Here is a 21,560-nt window from a genome sequence, read left to right as displayed (position 1 = left end):
TATCACCTACACTAAGGAAATTTGCTGAGCATTATAACCATTTCAATTTTTGAATTTATACCGAAATTATGTTACCCTATTTTCTTTATAGACTACGTATATTTCACTGCAGAAATTCACATTAAAGAAGACGTTTTTGACCACTTTTCATCAGATCACTAAAATAAATACAATTCTCGTGAACATCAAAATAAAGCATCAGAGAATGTTAAAGATGAAAGGGACTTCAGAGGTTATTTAATGAAGAATTTTTCAACCTCAGCACTATGATAATTTGAAATGGATAATTCTTTGTTGGGAGGTAGCAGGGGCAGGAGGAGACAGTCCTGTGCATTGCAGAATGTTTAGTAGTACCCCTAATATCTACCTAGTAGATACCAGTAGCATTTTCTTTTCTAGCTGTGACAGTGAAAAAATGTTCCAGATGTTGCCAAATGTTTCCTGGGGGGCAAAATCACCCTCAGTTGAGAAACACTGATTTAGTGCAACCCCTTTATTGAAAAATGATGTTTCTGTCCTACCTGTTTACCAAATTAAGAGACTTTCCCTTATTTACCCAGTTAATAGCATAGGTAAGAGAAAACAATGAATGGAGTTATGGATATAATTTAAGATCTTACCATACATAGAAATGACAGACACAAATTTTTAGTGAGCTTGTTTTTGCTTTTAAGTTTCTATTTAGTTTTTTCTCCCCCCTAGGGCATTCAGATTGTGCTATAGATCAGTGCCTCTAAAAGTTACTAAATACCCTGTTTAAATTCAGCTAATTATTAATTCCTTTTGCAGTAAGACTTTCTCAATGAAGGAAGCAGTGTGTTGATTCCCAGTGTAAGCTCCTATCTTCCCATAGTCCTGAAGCAAAGAGTTTACACAAAAAGATTGCTGGTTCCTTGTTTGGTGGCACTGATACAGAGACAGTCATGGCCTCTAAGTGGGTACCCAACCAGGTTTATGTCTATGCCTACTACTCTCCTTGGACATTTCTCACTGTGAGGCTCTTTTCTCTGCCTGGCATTTTCACACACAAAAAAATGTATTGTTACCTTCACCAGGTTCATTACATGCAAATAATTCTGTGTCCAACTCTCTTAAAATTTATATTTGCATCTTCACAAGAATACCCTAGAGAAATATTTTGAGACAGATAAGTCTTTTGATGGCAATACTAATTCTATCAGACATTAACAAATCCTGTGTGTGTGTGTGTGTGTGTGTGTGTGTGTGTATTAGAATCAGAGAGAGAGAGAGAGAGAGAGAGAGAGAGAGAGATGGAGATGAGAATGAGAGGTAGGCAGGCCAAATGGATCATAGAACTTTCAGCAAGAGTGTTCCGGTAGAGAGAGGGATGTGTGTGGGCTCCAGTGCAACAGTTTGGTTCCGTGCAGAATGGGAAGAAGTTTACTGAAGCCGAGGCTAGAGTTCAAGGGGGAATTGGGGCGTTGGAAGAGTAAACAGAAGGCAGATGGTACAGGACTTGTAAGCCAAATTAAGTAGGGATTTTTAATTTCATCACAAAGACAATGGAAAGCTAGGGATATAAATTGAACAGATTTAAAAAGAGACTACCAGAAAGTTATTTCTGCTGCCCAAGGCTTTCTAGTCTTTTGCTACCTTGACCATAGAACTGATCTTAAAAGTGACCTAAGAGAACAGAACTAAATCATAATTATAAAGAAACGGAGGCAATACTATTCTCTAAATGTGTGAATGTTTGTGGAATGATGCCAAGCTAAACAGAGGGATCAATCGCAATTTCACACAGAGGGATATTTGGTTCAGGACCTAATAGCCTGGAAAAGAGCTAGGCCTATGACCAGATCTAGGCAAGAGAGAAAAGAGATAGTCAACTTAGAGAGCTAATGACCATATTAACATCTATTAGCCTTTAAATAAGTAACCTTAGCCCTAACTAGAGCATGCATATTTGGAAAACAGTCTCAGTTTTAGAGAAAGCTGCTGCTGGTTCGATTTTTGTTCCGCTGATGGAACAATCTGTTCCTCTTATGGTGCCCTGCTACCTCGATGAAATAGAAAGATTGCAAGCTGTACAATTGGGAACCCAACAAAGTCAAGCTGTCCTGACTTTTCTAGTTTAGCCTTTGAGTTGTCAACTTAGTCATAAACTGGGACATGTTTAACACAGGAGGAGGTCCATATTGCTACCCCCAAATGTGGAATTCTTATTATTTTTTCTAAATTTAATTAAACATATGATTGTTCTATGCAATATGAATAGAGTGAGGCCAATGAATCAGAGGATGACTAAAATAGTACCATGGTGCTCTTTGATGTAAAATCATAGTTTACATAACTGAGTGGGATCTGGCAATGATAACTCCTGTCATTGTTCAAGTTTTAAAGAGTTAAATCCTAAAGTTTGACTCCATCTACTGTACTTCAGGTAGATGACAATCAATGATACAATTATTAACAGTAAATTGTACTTAGTACTTTTCCCTGAAACTGTAGGACAAGATTTTTTTCGTGTCATGAATGCATAAACACGGACCTAGTATTTTATCTATGTTACCTCTTAGACTTTGAAAAGCAGGACATTTTAATTGTAAGTTAGAAAAATATTTTTTTCAGGATTGTTTTTGGGCATGTACAGGGTAAAAGTGCTATTTAAATTATTTAAAAATAAATGCTATATGTTTGACACAATATTTTGAGATGCTTAGTTAAACTCCAAGGACTTCTGTGAATTTTCACAATAAGGTATCAAATTCCTTTCAAATGGGGGTTTGGAAAAAATTACCTTGGCCATATTAGCTTTGTGTAATATTTCCATTCATTTGGTGCACTTCATTTCCTATTTCTAAAATACTAATTTTGATTCTGAGAAAATTGAGAAAGGCACTGTGATAAAGGCAGTTTTGTATTTATGTAAAAATAAAAGGTCTTACTAATTTTACAACTTAGCTCTGCATTCTAAGTGTGGAGTTACATTACAATTTTTTTTCAAAACCTGCATTTTTTTTTCTGCGAGGTAGTTGTTAGGCCACAGTTGGAACTCTCAGCAGTATTGCAGTTCTTTCTAGACTATTCTTGAAAATAATAGAGGAAATTTCTGCACTTGGTACAGAACAGAGATATTGTAAGTATAAACGTTGCAGGGTGAAAATATAATAATGTATTTAAGAACTGTGTTAAAATAAGAATGGAGTAGTGGGCCATGGAAGAGACATGTCTTCCAAGATTGACAAATGACAAGGAAGAGAATACTGGGGATAAGAAAGACTTTAGTGGACAATGGGTATTTAGAACCTCTTTTCTGAGGACAGAGTAATAATGGTTGTAGATAACGAGATTTGTTTTACTTTCATGCTTATTCACTCTCACTTCAGTGCATGGTTTCTATGTCCTACCAACTGTTGGCTTTTAAGAAGAAAATTTCTAATTATTATCTTTTGGCTTCATCACCACAATGAATACTAATTATGAATAGCTTAGGCAGACTGATAGTAGTTAGAGAATCCAGTAAATAGTCTTCCCCAAATTGAGATATTTGGGCAGTCTTCTTTTGATTTATCTTATTGTCATGAAGTAGTAATATTGCTTCTCAAGTTTTACCATTATGTAACATTTCTCCATACAGTCATGTCTTAATGCTTTTTGTCATTCTCATTCTGCTTTCTTCTCTTTAGGTACTTGTAATTTCCCACAATAAATATTTTAACATTTTTTTTCTTTCTTTCTTGGTTCTCTCCCTATTAAACTTCTTGCAGTTTCTAATAGGTAGTATTTGCAATGAGTGCTTAACCAGCTACCTCTGTACTTTAGACATGATCTTTCTCTAGTGCCTTCTTGTCACATATAAAGGGATGGACTAAAGCAGTGTATCTCAGTGAGGATTGTCATAAATTCAGTTCCATGGAAACAGACTGAGAGGGATTGTTGAATGCAGAAGTTTTACTGGTGTGGGTTCATAAGAGATACTATTATAATGAAGTTGGGAAGGCAGGATTGGGCAGAGGGAGAAGCTAACCTGCAACAGGGTAGCAACTGAGGCCCTCAGTCAATCCTACAAGGAGCTATAGGAATAGGAAGGCCCTGTGGAATTGTCCCAAGTTGAAGCAAAGGAGTCAGCTATTGTTTCCTGTATCAGCCAGATATGACCCATAGGTACCACCTGGGAGGGGGGGTAATAACCTTGGGCAAGGCAGTTCTCTGCAGCAATGCCTGATGAAAGACATAGCTATGATCCAGAAGTGAACAATATTCCCAGAACCTGGGAATGGGTGGCCTTGAGAGGACCTGTGTAGAACACCAGTTCTACTGCTGGTTCTTTTCGGCAGGGGAGTTCTTTGTTATATGGACATAATTCGGGAATTGCAGGCATGTGGCATCCCTGACCCACCCACTAGGACCATCAAATACTCTCCAACATTTAAAAATAACCTTTAGGACCCTGTTTGAAAATCACTGGAGATAATTGGACAAAAAGATTGCTCATATCTACTGTGGCTCTAATGTTTCTGGATGCATGAGTGTATTCTGGATTAGAGTACTATCTGATTAAAGTTAGAAAAAAATCTGGCAAGTGAATGAATCTATTGTGAATCAAATAATGCTGTGCTGGACTTACTTGACTATAAATAGTTATGTGGAATTACTGGGTATAAGGGCATGAAGGTTTTTAAAAAGCATTGCTTTATATTGCCCTGCAGAGCAGCTGGACCAATTTATACTCTCACTAGCAATCATGTGCCTTTATTTTTTTTCTTCCTATTAACTTGAATCTCTGTAAATTTCATTGATATTGTGGATGGGGTCCAGGAAAGGAGGTAAGGAAATGAGGCTTGTGTAACACAAGTTATGCTGCCATGCCTGCTTTTATTCAGGTTTTGCTAATGCTTCCAAGGACCACTTTGACAACACAGGAAAAAGCCAGGCAAAAGAGAGCAGGATAATTGATAGGCACTTATTTACAACCAATATTTAAGAAAAACCAGAGCACTTAAAAGAGGTGAGCACTTAAAAGAGGTAAGCACAATTAGCTGGGCGTGGTAGTGCTCACCTGTAGTCCCAGCTACTCGGGAGGCTGAGACAGGAGAATTGCCTGAATGTGGGAGATGGAGGTTGCAGTGAGACGAGATCATACCACTGCTCTCTGGTCTGAGTAACAGAGTGAGATGCTGTCTCAAAAAAAAAAAAATAAATAAATAAAAAAAGCACTTACGAGGTAGAAAATAGAAATGTTTTAAATTTTGACTATAGAATTCAAATTCCCTTGGAGGCAACCTTTGTTTCCAACTTTACAGATTTAGATTAGTTCAATTCTATTCTTTTAATATCTATTAACAGTTCAAAAAGAAGTATCTGCTGTTAGCTTAGTCTTGTTCCCAAGAGGCCAGCTGGTGCTGGGTTTGGCCGCTTCTCTGGAGGAAGACTCAATGAGTGTGGAGACTAAAATAACGAACTTGTTTTGAGACTGAATGCTCTCAGAACATGATCGGAGACTTTAAAAATTACAGAAGTAGCCAACTATCATCTATGAATAGAAGAACCTGTCTTCTACATTTACACAGAATTCTTGATGTGATTAATTTCAGGATCCTTTATTTTCCCTTGTTTATTTTTTTTTTCTGTAACTATGATTCACCCTCTAAATACTGAATCTGTCATTGTATTTAATTTGTTGGTAGGCACCATGACATTTTTCTACACATTGCTAGAAGATGAGTCAGCCAATCAACAACATGTGTTGGATACTAATATTACATCATCCATTTTAGCTTAAAAATAAATTGACCAGAAGACACTTATAATTTTACTTTGGAAAGGCTAAAATTATAAGGGCTAGATCAAGTATTAGCTATACCACTTGATTTTAGATTTTAGAAGCAACAAATCAATTCTCTTAAATGTGAAAAAAAAATAATACTAGGAAGACTGGTCTATTTTAGTGTAGCTGCAAAAAGAAAAACAGTATTCCTCCGTAAAAACAGATTGGTTTTCTTTGGTAAATGTTTATGAGCCTATTAAAAAGATGAATATTTTAATATAAATTCTTTGGTTGTAAGAAGTGTAAATAATTATTATAAAGGCAAAACATTTTTATTAAAGAAAAATCAGGAAATTTTGAAACAAAAGGAAGAAAATAATATTTATGATTCAACTATTCATAGACTACTATGTTAATCTTGGTGTATATTTTTCCAAGCTATTTTCTTTTCTTTCTTTGGTTACATCTTTCCAGACTTAAAAATATGTATTTGATTACATAAATTGTATTATGCTATAAATAATTATCCTTTAGCCTGTTTTAATCAAGCAACACCATGCCCAAAACAGCGTTCTAAATATTAATTTACTTTTCTAAACAAATGAATAACATTTTGTAGTATGGAAATACCATAATCTGATCCACAAACCAAGGGACATTTATGTTGTTTGAAAGATGTCATCATTTTAACTAATTTTTCCATTAATGCCTTTCTACACAACGTACTGAATCCTTGTTAGATTAGTTTCTTGGAAACATCCCTAGCAGTAGAATTGCTAGTTTGAAAAAAAAAGGCAAATATGTATATAATATATATATGCCTTTTGTTTTCTTGAGATGGAGTCTCTCTCTGTAGCTCAGGCTGGAGTGCAGTGGGGTGATCTTAGCTCACTGCAGTCTCTGCCTCCCAGGTTCAAGTAATTTTCCTGCCTTAGCCTCCTGAGTAGCTAGGATTACAGGCCTGCACCACCATGCCGGCTAATATTTTTTCTATTTTTAGTAGAGACGGGGTTTCACCATGTTGGCCAGGCTGGTCTCGAACTCTTGACCTTGTGATCAGCCAGCTTCCGCCTCCTCCCAAAGTGTTGAGATTACAGGCTTGAGCCACCATGTCCGGCCGTGTGTGTGTGTGTGTGTGTGTGTGTGTGTGTGTGTGTGTTTTTAGACGGTGTCTCTCTCTTTTGCAAGGCTGGAGTGCAGTGGCATAGTCTCTGCTCACTGCAACCTCCGCCTGCCGGATTCAAGCGATTCTTTCGCCTCAGCCTCTTGAGTAGCTGGGATTACAGGCACATGCCACCATGACCGGCTAATTTTTGTATTTTTAGTAGAGACGGGATTTCACTATGTTGGCCAGGATGGTCTCAATCTCTTCACATCGTGATCTGCCCACCTCGGCCTCCCAAAGTGCTGGGATTACAGGCGTGAGTCGCTGCCCCACCCATCCCCACCATATTTTTAATTTGATGTATATTGCTAGATTCCTTTCCAGATAACTTGTACCCAAGTACTCTCTCATCAGCAATGAAATGAGTCCCACCTTCCCCAGCACTGGACATTAACAATCATAATAATTTTTGAAAGATAGGTAAAAAGTATTAGATGTTGTTTTAATTGTTATCTTTTGATCATCAGTGAGATCTTTTAATTACTGGACATTTGCGTTTATTTTATGAATTGTCCTGTATGTCTTTTGATTTTTTTAAAATGGTGTTCCTCTTTTTAAGCTGATAATCTTTACTCTATATTAATTAAAGATATGCTGCAAATGGTTTTCTCAGTAATTTTTATATCTTTTGACTTTGTTTATGTTGTATTTTTTGAAACAGAAGTTATAATTTTACATGTCAAGACTTTTAATATTTTCCTGTATGATTTTTGGCTCTTTAGGCATGCTTAGAAAGAACAGCCTCAAGATTAAAGTACTCTACTTTTTAAAATAAGCTATTGGATTTTATTCATAAAATTTTATTTTGGGGCCAGGTATGGTGGCTCTTGCGTATATATTGCCAGCACTTTGGGAGTCGCAGGTAGGAGGACTGCTTGAACCCAGGAGTTTGAGACCAGCCTGGGCAACAAAGAGAGACCTCTCTGTACAAAAATTAAAAAAATTAAGCAGATGTGATGGTGTGTGCCTGCAGTCATAGCTACTCAGGAGGATGAAGTGGGAGGATTGCTTGAACCCATCAGTTTAAGGTTGCAGTGAGCGTGATCGTGCCACTGTACTTGAGCCTGGGCAACAGAGCAAGACTCTGTCTCTAACAACGACAACAACAATAACAATAAAAGTTATTTCCTCTGGAGTTTATTTTTGGTATGTTGTGGTTATTGTCCCATTATATTTATTTTGTAATTCAGTCTTTCCTGTTTATTTCAAATTATCTTTTAGTCTTCTGAATTTTTTATTCTCCTCCATTAATATGTATGTTTGAATCAGAATAAAGGAATATTTGAGACTTTGGTCTTTTATGAGAATAATTCTAGTGTTTCATTGCATCTAGGACCCCTTATGGACAGAACCCACTCTATGACCATTGCTGCTGGCTCGCAAGCTTACTTTATTACACCTCCATTTGATGCCTCTAACCTGGGAAAACTCTTTAATTTATTTGACCTTTGATTTATGCAGCAGTAGAGTAAGAATCCAAATAGGTAATGATAGAATCACCTCAATTAGATTGTTGTGTCTAGCGTATTAGCTACTACTGTTATGAGAATCTTGAGCTTTCCAATGGGTTCATTTCCCACCCAGCAGTCAGAAAAGCTCCACGGTGACCACTTTTTGGACTGTCTTCAGAACCCATGGTCAGCAACAAATGTGGAGCTCTTGCTCACTGTCTCTCTTTTTTGTCTTCTAACAGAGGCACCCCCATAAACTACTTCAGAGAGAGTTAATGATATCAACTTTCATGCTCTTTATATACATTATGAACTCTACTTCACAATTAAAAACCAAAACCAATACAACAACCAAATAATAAAGATAAAGCAAATAAACAACAATAAGAACAAACACGAGAGGCTCTGAGTGATTACATAGCCCAAATTTACACATCCAAAAAGGATCCCAATCAGGATTCTTATTCAGGCTTTTGGTTTTTTGCAATTCTTTAAACAGTCAAACTTTTCAAGATTTTGTCTTTGGACACTTGGCCTTTTGTCATAGGATTTAAAAAAATCTCCATTTTAATATTTTAAAAATGTAATTTCACTTCTTTCTCATTCTAAACTTGGGAGCCAAGGTGCAAGTTAGGTAAGTATATCTTGACTTCTTGTCCATCTTTACAACAATGTATTTCCCCTATCTTGTGTTCCTTATGTGATTTTCTATACTTTCTGTTAATCTCTGAAAAGCCTGGAAAGATACCAGCATCTCTTAACCACTTTCCCCTTCTTGGAAACACTTTTGGCAGTCAAGCCTTTCTCCACTTGTAGAAATGAAAATAAAACTACTTACAGAACCGAATGCTTGAAACTTCTCTGACTTTGTTTCAGCCTTGATGACGTTCTTACTTGCTTTATTACTAGTTTGGTATAGGGAATTCAACGAAAATAAATTGTGAGATGTAAGAGCTATAGTCATTGCTGAAAAGGTGAAATGTGGAGGCTTCTGTATTTGGACTGAGGTTTTCAGTCAGCTTTGCATTTTCAGAAACTTTTAAAGACATTTAAGTCCTGCTTTTCTTGTTTTCTTATCCTCTGCCTTATTCTTTAGGTATCAGTTGTTTATAGTTTTTATACTAAATTGTAGCGTCAAAAAATCACCAGATGAACACATGCATGTTCAGAAGACCCAAAGTCCTGAAAGTTTTTTAGACTGTGCCCAGAGTGATATAGTGAAACATTACAAGTCAGTGTTGTTGGTGAATTATGACCAAGGTCATGGAAAACACATTGCTTTTTCTAGTGGTTGCATGATTATCATGCCTCTGATGATAAATCTGCACCCACTGAAAATGCAGTTAACTTACCTTGGTGATTTTGATTTATTAGCCTTGCAATGGACAAGGTTCCCCATTTGTTAGTGCTTGTTTTATATTTGAATTGCTTGGAAGCATATAAATTTGAGGCATAGCTTAGAGTTGGTTTAGCTATTTCATATTTCATAGAAAGCATCTGATCAGAGAACTTTGGTTTTTGATATTTCTATTGTGACATTATATAGTTTTTAGTATAGTGAGAATACCTGATTTGCACTTTGGAGCATCTTTCTTTATGATCAGGTTGAAGCTTCAGAGAATTGTCAGAACTATAATAGAAATAGGAAAATTACCAGTGAACATTCAACTTCATCTGGGAAGTAAATGTTAGATGGTTTACATGGAAGACATTGAAGGACTACTGACTGATAAAATGTATTTTATTTAGTTTCTCTTTGAGCCTTTGTTCAAAATAGACATATGATCCTGAGGGCTTTTATTAAAAATGATACTTAATTATTCAGAGGTGTCTCCCAGAATTGACTAGAATGGCATAAGAAGATTCGTTTTCATTTGTTTGTTGGTTTTTTTATTTTTTATTTATTTTTCTCCATTTATTTTTTTTGCATTTTAGGTTTTGGGGTACATGTGAAGAACATGCAAGATTGTTGCATAGAAGATTCTTGAATGAAAGTGTGTGATTAGAATGAGAGCTTAATGAATGAATATGGACTTTGAGTACCAAAATGTAGAATATATTCCAGGGTTAAACTGATCATTGAAAAAGTTATTTGTTAGCCCTAGTTCTTTTGCCTTCCTTATTATAACATGAAGCATAGCACAGTAATGGGATCTTTTGAGTGTTAGTTTTTGTGGTAGGGTTTCTCAATCTTCACAGTATTGTTATTTTGGGTTGGATAATTCTTTGTTGTCCGGGATTGTCCCATGCATTGTAAGGGGTTTAGCATCATCCCTGGCCTTTACCCATTATATTCCAGTAACACTATCCCCATTGTGACAACCAGAAATGTCTTTAAACATTATCAAATGTCCTCTGGGGAGTAAAATCATTCCTGATTAAGGATCACTGCCTTATAGTGGTGATGCAAGAGAGAATAGTGACCAATAACAAAGTGTCAATTTTGAGGCTATCATGGTATGTGTATTAAGATCAGATGCTAATCATAGTATTTAGTTCATTTACCACCAAGCCCAGTTATGCTGGCTCTTATAAATTTAAACCAGTCAGAGATGGCTGCAAAGTTATTTCAGTTTTCTAGGTCTAATACTGTACAACATTTGTTAGTTTTGCATTCAGTGTTGCACTTGAATACAATATTGAGAATGACCAAGTCTTTTGATGGAATCTAATACTTGGTTTTAAAAGCACGGCAGTTTTAATCATCCATGGACAACTATAGTTTTATACTGTTACATAATGTTAAATATTTTAAGAAGTGATGAAAAATAAGGAATGCTTATCCTTCAGTTAACTTTTGTTGGTTCTTTTAAATCTTACATGTTAAAAGTAAAATCTTTCTCCTATCAGGCATTTTATTATTTTCTGTTGTCATATTTGATGTTCTTCACGAAGGAGCTTAGCCTGTACCTATATTGTTTGGAAAAGGGAGCTCCCCCTGACATAGGCAGGATGATGATAATAGCCAATTACCTAATGCATCACAAAGAAATAATTCTGATTCTAGAATTCTTTTGGTGTCCAGAGAAGATAGGCATATGTGAGAAGAAGCAATCAGATTGGCAGGATTTAGGAATCTGTTTAAATATTAATTACCTAATTGGAATTGGTCTTAAAAATTTAAAGCAATGTAAAGCTGGATAGTTAAAGATGAAAAAAGAATAAAGAAAGAATACAGGGTTTCTATACTATGAAGCAACTGAGATTATTATGATTTTGGGCCAGTGAATTTGTTTCTAGAAGTTTTGTTGGAACTAAGGCAAAAAGGTAAGTAATTAAGTACTATCAATTGGCTTCTACACTTTCTGCAAGGTTCTCATGGAATTTATCCAAATAAATTTTCTTAGGATTTGATACAATTATGTGCGTGTGTGTGTGTGTGTGTATATCTATATATATCTATATATATCTATATATATATTTGCTTAGAGAGGATAAGATATGTAGTTGACAATGATTTTTGTCTTACAAGCCATGAGTATATTGTCAGTTAGCTCTCCTGTGCCTTCTAGGAAGAAAAACAAATGACCTCAGAATGAAAAATTTTAAGGTAGAAGTTACTAATATACCACATTTTCTGTATACAACAATTCAGGCCCCTTGGTCACTGTCTGATTTTAAGTAGCATTGTATCCTCATGCACCTTCAGTTATAAGCTATACTTCCATGTAGCTTTGTGAGTTGGTTTACTAATTTGGGATACTTAAAAATTTCCTTTTAAAAGTTAAATGATTTTGCCAAATTAAATACATTTAATGTTGATACTGAGCTGTGATGACTATTATCAACAGAGACCAACACTTGTTTGAGAGGTCTCTTACAAAGAGAAAATAAAATCATGTATTTTCAAAGAGTAGTATACTCTACCATTGCTTTATTTTTATAAATCAACACCATTACTAAATCACTTTTACATATAGATTTTTAGAGTGCTCTTGAACACAGACATATTTAGTCTCTTTAAAGACTGAATTGGAAGATTGAATGTGGCATGAGAAAAATCCTAGGTTTCGATGGTATATGATTCATATTCCAAAGTGGTCATATACAGAATCATCAGCATTATACATTGTTTTACTCTTCATAGTGTCTGCCAATTGGGTCAAATGCTAATTACAGACCCAAGAGATGGGTCAAAGAAATTATTCAGAGAAATTAATCTTAACTGTTAATTAATCTTAACTGTCTCTAAGTGAGATGGAACAGAGGTGAATAGTGATTTTAGAATAGCTATTCTGGATACCTGATGGATATTTGTCATTTGTTATGAAAAAATCTGTTATGGAAGTTCTAAAAACATACTAAAAATATTATCAGTCTGTTTTTTGAAATGATTAAGTATAAAAATATTACTTTATCCATCTCGAAGTAATTACCCTATATACTTAAGATAATTAACATGATACAGACTGGGTGGTTCTTCCAGAACATAATGTGAAAATAATTCCGGTGGTAAGAGATCATTTTCTAGAGCTGATTCCAATACAGCATGACTAATTATATGCTTTCAAGGGGAGGAAATTATGGGATTCCAACGTGATTTTTAATATGGAAGTATCAACATAAATTATCATTTAGAGTGAAATTATTTGACCGGTATTTGATGGAAATTTATACTTCAATATTTCCTCTTGGAAGGTCTTGCAATTTTAAAACATAATTCTCTGTATTTTAGAAGTTTAGGTACTCAACAAAAGGTTTTATTGCAGTGAATATTAAAGAACTCAGGACCTAGGCTCCATGTGATCCATGTGATTTCCTGTATTTTAACTATATCCAGAGGCTCTCCTGTTTATTTTTAGAAATGTAAAAGAATTCAGAAGATTCATTTCACCTGCTTCCTACAATTCAGATACTTCTTCATGGAGCCCTGGGTCACAGCATGCTCATAATGAATTGCAGTTGTCTAATTATTGGGACGTTTGTAATGAAACTTTGGAGTTCTAAATGTGTCAAAGATTTTCCACTTTATCAGGTTGTGAGAAAATCTTAGTGGCACTCTATGCTGTAGACTCTGGAATAATTTTGGCACCTGCTGGTTTCTATTTTTCTAAAGAGAGGAGGATATTATTGAGGACTAACCAATAAATGAATTCTTTAAAGATATTCCTTATTGGGAGATGAATCAATTTGTTCTAGCTCGATATAAAGATGCTTAGATTCAGGGAAGATTCTAGTAATTTAACAGAAGTGGGGTAAGGGAAGACATACAGGTATCTAATTACTTATCAGATAGCTTTTATTCATGTTCCTTATTTTAGGTTTCTATTTGCCTACTCATTTTTTAATTCCCAGTTTTAGAGAAATAGGTACTCTCAGTTGCTGAGCATTTGGGGGTATCTGTTTTATAACTAGTTAATTCTTGGCTTTTCCCGCTGCTCACTTAAGATTGAGCTTTCTCGGGTATAGTACTTCAATTACTACTTGTCCACCTGCTTCTCAGCTTTTAAAATTTCATCGCCATTGTCTTCTGTCCTGTTCTCCCCATTCTTGTGGGTTCATGTCTTTTAAAAAAGACTGAGTTAGATACATTTGTTTAATATTTTATATTACCCTAGAACACCCTATTCAAGATATACCTTTGAGTGGGAAAATGACAGCCTCTTTCAAAGGATAGACCTTAAGCTAATAGTGCAGAAGGGTCTGGTGTAGAAAATTTACTTAGCTGAGAAGAATTTACTTTTGGAGCTGAAAAAAAAATAATACATTTTTTTTTGGAGAATAGATACCAGAACTAAGAATGCCTTTCTTATGTAGTAACCCTTTATCCAGACCCATTATGTGGAATTTGAAAATTAAGACAAAATGTAATATTTTAATGCAATGAGAAAGTTCATGAAGGGCTAAATATAGCCTGACATTTCTACAAAAAATGCTCCTAACTCTGAGGTATTAATGTAGTTGACTGATAACCAGGGCTAAGTTGTTGATTTTTAAAATTATTGCAATTGAGTAAAATTCTAGAGGCTTTTATCATGACCAGAGAGGTCTACAGTGTCACCTGGGTATAGGGGAGGGCAAAATATACAATTAGCCAGAGCAGGGAATCAGCTTCAGTTTATGTCAGTGAAACTGAAGGTAGAGAGTAAGTAATTCCTTCTCTTTGCATTTTATACCTTATAAAGGCAGAAAAAAAACTGTCAATCGAAGCAAAAAGGTAGTTCTAATCACATCAAACCTATTTTATTAACAATAATTATATGACAACATTATAATTATGAATGTTATTCCAAAATTTTAGATAATAGCTACATTTTAAGAGGATAATCTGTAAATACTGTTTGAGAAATAATGCTTTTTACTATCTTCAAAGTAGTGTGTGTGTGTGTGTGTGTGTGTGTGTGTGTGTGTGTGTGTGTGTGAAATAGATATCTAGAAGGTAGGATGGATAAAATGAAAGGAAGAACTTTGGTATGAAGTTTCTTTTCCAGTATATTATTTGCGTCTTTGTAATATATGGGGCTATATCATATATTTCAGGTGCTCATTCCCATCCTCCAGTTTAAAGTTGAAAAACATGTAACTAATCTAAAAAGGGTCACTTCAACAACAAAGGATTTGCCCTTTGTCATAGTGATATTTGGTGTTTAAGGATGACTCTTAGGAATTTTGCTCCAAATTAAAAGAAGCATTTGTATTTCTCAGTTCACCCAAAGGAGTAATAAACCATACTTTGACTTCTGAAGTCTGTTTCAAAGTCAAATGCCTTCCTTTGAGAGTACTTTGCTGCTCACTTATAAAACTGGAAAAGGACATTTCAGTCAATGCTTTATTCTCCTAGTTAGGAATGGAGGCTGAGTATGTAGCCGCCAACATGGATAATTTAAGGAACACTTAGAAGGCCCGTCTATCAAAATGTATCTCCCTGAATGAAGCCTATATATTTCTCTTTACTTTTTTGAACGGTTTGAAATTCTGCCTGTTAAAAAGTCAGTTAGATTACAGTGTCCTCTTTTAAACGAAAAATATCCCAGGGAGGGTTAAGTAGTCTATTAATCAATTATTCACAGTCCAGCATGGCTTAGTTTAATTTGCTTTTCTCTAGTTATGGACATTTTGATGGGGCTCAGGAAGAGAGAAAAGAGAAGTAAGTTAGTCCTCGGGATTTTTCACTATAAGGCAAACCTGAGCTGAGAGCACTGAAGTGGGGTCACTGTTGTCATCCAAAAGGCAGAATGAGGGCCCTGGATACCTAGGAGTTGGGCAGAGGAGTCACAGGAGCTGAGAGAGGAAAAGAGAAAAAGAAGCAGGGAAATGCCAAAGATAAACTTTGACATATTGTGGACCAGTCCATTCTCTATCATTAAAGCTTGTATGTTAATATTGTTGGGTACTATGGTGAAATGGTTTTGTATTTCTTTTTGTTATTTTTATTTTTTATTTTGCTTTAGGTTCTGGGGTACATGTGCAGGTCATGCAGGGTTGTTGCATCGGTGCATACTGTATCCTGCATTACTCCCCATGTTATCCCTCCCCACCCTTCCCACCTCCCACTGTCCCTCCTCTAGGCCCCCTCAACTGCCCCCAGTGTGTGCTGTTCCTCTCCCTGAGTCCACATGTTCTCATTGTTCAACACCCGCCTATGAATGAGAACATGCAGTGTTTGGTTTTCTGTTCTTGTGTCAGTTTGCTGAGAATGATGGTTTCCAGATTCATCCAAGTCCCTACAAAGGACACAAACTCATCGTTTTTTATGGCTGCACAGTATTCCATGGTGTATATGTGCCATATTTTCTTTGTCCAGTCTATTATTGATGGGTATTTGGGTTGGTTCTTTTTTTGAATTTGTTTCGTTTTGATATATATCTTGATATTTTGGGAAAGAGAATATAGATAAGCTGTATTAGAATGATGCCATAAACATATATATATGTTACTCATTAAACAATGAATAACTAATCATGGTTATGGATTAATTATTATCCAAAGCAAGGAGAAGGGCTTAGAATTATTCAGTAAAATAATTTGGAAACTCTGTTGATGGAAATAAATCACTAGATTTCAATCATAGATGAATTATTTTCATATGTTTTTGCTACATGGCAGGGATAATACAGTGTAGTTATGTCCTTGGTAGATTTGAAAAATATTTCTGTTCAAGCAGGTGCCTTTTTTAAAGGCTTGCTGTAAATTGCAAAGACTTTGAAATATAATATACTTATTTTAGAAATTTTTAGGCTTGTTCTTCTTATAGAATGGTATATATGAGTAGAAAAGCAAGCTAAGAAATCAAACCAGTCTTGGTTAATCACACCAATGGGAAACTGATAGCTATAGCAGGGGTCAGGCACCACCTACCACTTTGAGTATTTATTTTGATTTGTAGATGTATTACACAGGAATGAAATATCATTCATACAAACTTGGCAAAATCACATCTGGTGGGTCATATAAATTCAAATGTAATAGCTAGGGTGATCACATGACTTATCACCCAATCCAAATCCAGACAGTTTTGAGAGTGAAAGGTGACGCTCAAAATAATTAAAATCATATGTTTTTGAAATAATATATATCAATTTATAAATAGGTTTTTTATCTTGGTATAAACACTCCAACATTCTTTTATTATTATTATTATTATTATTATTTTTTTTTTTTGAGACGGAGTTTTGCTCTTGTTACCCAGGCTGGAGTGCAATGGCATGATCTCGGCTCACCGCAACCTCCACCTCCTGGGTTCAGGCAATTCTCCTGCCTCAGCCTCCTGAGTAGCTGGGATTACAGGCACGCGCCACCATGCCCAGCTAATTTTTTGTATTTTTAGTAGAGACGGGGTTTCACCGTGTTGACCAGGATGGTCTCGATCTCTTGACCTCGTGATCCACCCGCCTCGGCCTCCCACAGTGCTGGGATTACAGGCTTGAGCCACTGAGCCCGGCGTCTTTTATTATTATTATTATTTTTGACACAGTATGTCGCTCTGTCACCCAGGCTGGAGTGCAATGGTACATTCATGGCTCACTGCAACCTCCACATCTCAGGCTCAAATAAACCTCCTTCCTCAGCCTCCCAAGTAGCTGGGACTACAGGCATGTGCCACTGTGCCCAGCTAAGATGGGTTTCATCATGTTGTTCAGGCTGGTCTCAAACTCCTGGACTCAAGTGATCCACTCACTTTGGCCTCCCAAAGTGCTGAGACTACAGGTGTGAGCCACCATGCCCACCCCATACTCTAACATTCTAATACCTGTGGGGAGGAAAAGGTTAGCAGCTGATCTATGACTAAAGGAATATTTGGAGATACAGATATATATATCTGTGTATCTACACACAGAGAGAGGAAAGAAACATGGAAACATGCTAATGAGGCACTTGGTATTTATTAGGGAAAAGAAATAACTGAGAGTCCTTGTCTGTGGAATACTTTCAGCAGAAAATATCTGATCTGTCAGGGTTGCTTATGGTAAACAACTATAGAATCGAAAGATTTCTGGAGCATATCCTGCTGGAAAGTGTTAATGTCAGTTATGTAATTATAAATGGAGATGCTTTATGATCAGAATAGCTCCACTTTGTAAGTAATGCCACCTAAGCATCATTTGGTGATTACATGCATTAGACATGGACTGGAGCACATCCTAATGTAGCAAGGAACAATTGAGGAGTTGTATTTTTGCCCTCAGGCTTCTTTAGGTGTTGCCTGTGTATCAAGATTACTTTTATGTTTTGAAATTACTAAAGTTTGATACTAGGTAAGATTTTTTATTTTATTGGCAATTTAATTCTTTTCTGGTCTCAAATTATAAAATACTCCTATTCAAATACTATTTTCAAGAATAAAAACTTTAAGTCAATTAAAATAAATATGTCCATGTACATTAAAGCTAAACAAATAAAAAACCCACTGGGTTATCTGACTATCAGAAAAATGACTGTAAGTGGAATAGTCATTTTTGGGAAGTATTTGTGTACCGTAAGATTGTTCTTAGCCTATCTGTTTTTATTACAGTGACATCAGTATTTGTCTGAAAACTGTATTTTAAAAAATTGTTTTCTTTTTTGAGATGGATTCTCGCTCTGTTGCCAGGCTCGAGTGGAATGGTGCTATCTTGGCTCACTGCAACTTCCACCTCCCGGGTTCAAGCAATTCTCCTGCCTCAGCCTCCTTCCTGAGTAGCTTGTTTTTTCATAAAGTTGAACTTGTTAATACCTTCTATGAATCTTCTCTAAGACCACACTATTTTTAGCTGAGAAAACACCCTCTGTAGGTGCTGAGGTGCCAGGTAGTTCAGGACAGATATTAAATGAAGGATATCCTTAGTCCTTATTGTTAAAAAATATTAAAATGTGTAAATATTTCAGCCCAAACATCTTCAAAAGTGATTGATACATTTTTACTTCATTTAGAGTAACTTTCTTCAAAAAATACTCTTACAAGAAAACTCATCAAATTTGTTTTTATTTATAATTTCTATGGATATTTCACAAAACTGAGATACTATGGTTGTACCCTTCTAAATTTCATTCCATTCTGATAGAGGATATATATTTATACATTTAAAAATAAGCGCTTCATCAAGATTCTTCTCCCAAGTTGAGAAATTTGAAGCAAAAATATAGATTTTCTTTATTTTATTTTTTTATAATATATTGTACATATTTTGGGGATGCATGTGATATTTTGATACAGGTATACGATGTGTAATGATCAAATTAGGTAATTGAGATATCCAACCCCTCAGACATCTACCTTTTGGTATTAAGAACTTTATAATTATTCTTTTCTAGATATCTTGAAAAATATGATAAATTATTAACTATATTTTTTACTGTACTATCAAATATTAGATTCTGGATATTAGCCCTTTGTCAGATGGATAGATTGCAAACATTTTTTCCCATTCTGTTGGTTGCCAGTTCACTCTAATGATAGTTTGTTTTGCTGTGCAGAAGCTTTTTAGTTTAATTAGATCACATTCGTCAATTTTGACTTTTGTTGTCATTGCTTTTGGTGTTTTAGTCATGAAGTCCTTGCTCATGCCTATGTTTAGGTTTTCTTCCAGGGTTTTATGGTTTTATGTCTTACATTTAAATCTTTAATAATCCATCTTGAGTTAATTTTTATATAAAGTGTAAGGAAGGGATCCATTTTTAGCTTTCTGCATATGGCTAACCAGTTTTCTCAACACCATTTATTAAATAGGGAATTCTTTCCCCATTGCTTATTTTTTTCATCAGATTTGTCAAAGATCAGATGGTTGTAGATGTGTGGCCTTATTTCTGAGGCCTCTGTTCTGTAGACTTGTGGTATAGTTTGAAGTCAGGTAGCGTGATGCCTCCAGCATTTTTTTTTTCCTTTGCTTAGGATTGTCATGGTTATGTGGACTCTTCTTTGGTTCCATAAGGTGTTTTTTCCTGATTCTGTGAAGAAAGTCAATGGTAGCTTGATGGTGATAGCATTAAAGGTACAAATTACTTTGGGCAGTATGGCCATTTTCACGATATTAATTTTTCCTAACCATGAGCATGGAATATTTTTTCATCTGTGTCCTCTCTTATTTCCTTGAGCAGTGGTTGATAGTTCTCCTTGAAGAGGTCCTTCACATCCCTTTTTAGTTGTATTCCTAGGTGTTTTATTCTCTTTGTAGCAGTTGTGAATGGGAGTTTACTCATGATTTGTCTATTACTGGTGTATAGGAATGCTTGTGATTTTTGCACATTATTTTTATATGCTAATACTTAGCTGAAGTTGATAATCAGCTTAAGGAGATTTTGGGATGAGACAATGAGGTTTTCTAAATATACAATCATGTCATCTGCAAACAGAGACAATTTGACTTCCTCTCTTCCTTTATTTATTTCTCTTGCCTGATTGCCCTGGCCAGAACTTCCAATACTATGTTGAATAGGAGTGGTGAGTGAGGACATCCTTGTCTTGTGTAGGTTTTCAATGGGAATGCCTCCAGTTTTTGCCCATTCAGTATGATATTGGCTGTGGGTTTGTCATAAATAGCCCTTAATATTTTGAGATACGTTCCATCAATATCTAGTTCATTGAGAGTTTTAGCCTGAAGGGCTGTTGAATTTTGTTGAAGGCCTTCTCTGCATCTGTTGAGATAATCATGTGGTTTTTGTCTTTGGTTCTTTTTTTTTGTGATAGATTACATTTATTGATTTGTGTAAGTTGAACCAGCCTTGCATCCCAGGGATGAAGCCAACTTGATCATGATGGATAGTTTTTTGATGTGCTGTTGGATTCAGTTTGCCAGTATTTTATTGAGGATTTTCACATCAATGTTCCTCATGGATATTGGCCTGACATTTTCTTTTTTAGTTTTGTCTTTGCCAGGCTTTAGTATCAGGATGATGTTGGTCTCATAAAATGAGTTGGAGAGGATTCTCTATTTTTCTATTATTTGGAATAGTTTCAGAAGGAATAGCACCAGCTTCCCTTTGTACCTCTGGTAGAATTCATCTGTAAACCTGCCTGGTCCTGGACTTCTTTTGGTTGATAGGCTATTAATTGCTGCCTCAATTTCAGACCTTGTTATTGGTTTATTCAGGGGTTCGACTTCTTCATGGTTTAGTCTTGGGAGGGTGTAAGTGTTCAGGAATTTATCCATTTCTTTTAGATTTACTGGTTTATTTGCACAGAGGTGTTTACAGTATTCTCCGATGGTTGTTTGTATTTCTGTGGGATTGGTGTTGATATCCCCTTTATCGTATTTTATTGCATCTATTTGATTATTTTCTCTTTTTTTCTTTATTAGTCTGGCTAGCAGTCTATTTTGTTGATCTTTTCAAAAAATCAGCTCCTGGATTCATTGATTTTTTGAAGGGTTTTTCATGTCTCTATCTCCTTCAGTCTGCTCTGATCTTAGTTATTTCTTGTCTTCTGTTAGCTTTTGAATTTGTTTGTTCTTGCTTCTCTAGTTCTTTTAATTGTGATGTTAGGGTATTGATTTTAGATCTTTCGTTCTGTCTCTGGTGGGCATTTAGTGCTATAAATTTTCCTCAACTCACTGCTTTAAATGTGTTCCAGAGATTTTGGTACATTGTTCTCACTGGTTTCAAAGAACATCTTTATTTCTGCCTTCATTTCATTATTTATCCAGTAGTAATTTAGGAGCAAGTTGTTCAGTTTCCATGTAGTTGTGTGGTTTTGAGTGAGTTTCTTAATCCTGCGTTCTAATTTGATTGCACCGTGGTCTGAGAGACTGTTATGATTTCCATTCTTTTGCATTTGCTGAGGAGTATTTTACTTCCAATT

General features: G+C 35.5%; 1 protein-coding gene across 1 annotated transcript in view; it reads left to right on the top strand.

Annotated features, from left to right (window-relative positions):
- Positions 1-11,372: 11,372 nt before the first annotated feature.
- Positions 11,373-21,560, top strand: part of IQCM (IQ motif containing M) — a 490,160-nt gene continuing 479,972 nt past the window's right edge. The window contains exons 1-2 of the mRNA XM_037740696.1: positions 11,373-11,614; positions 11,860-11,897. The gene's annotated coding sequence lies outside the window, so the exon portion shown is untranslated. The remainder of the gene's footprint in view (positions 11,615-11,859; positions 11,898-21,560) is intronic.

This window comes from Cebus imitator, unplaced genomic scaffold, assembly GCF_001604975.1.
Source record: "Cebus imitator isolate Cc_AM_T3 unplaced genomic scaffold, Cebus_imitator-1.0 Scaffold4, whole genome shotgun sequence".
In the NCBI taxonomy this organism is placed as follows: Eukaryota; Metazoa; Chordata; class Mammalia; order Primates; family Cebidae; genus Cebus; species Cebus imitator.
The sequence above is the reverse complement of the archived record's forward strand: the minus strand, read 5'-3'. Positions and strand labels throughout refer to the sequence as shown.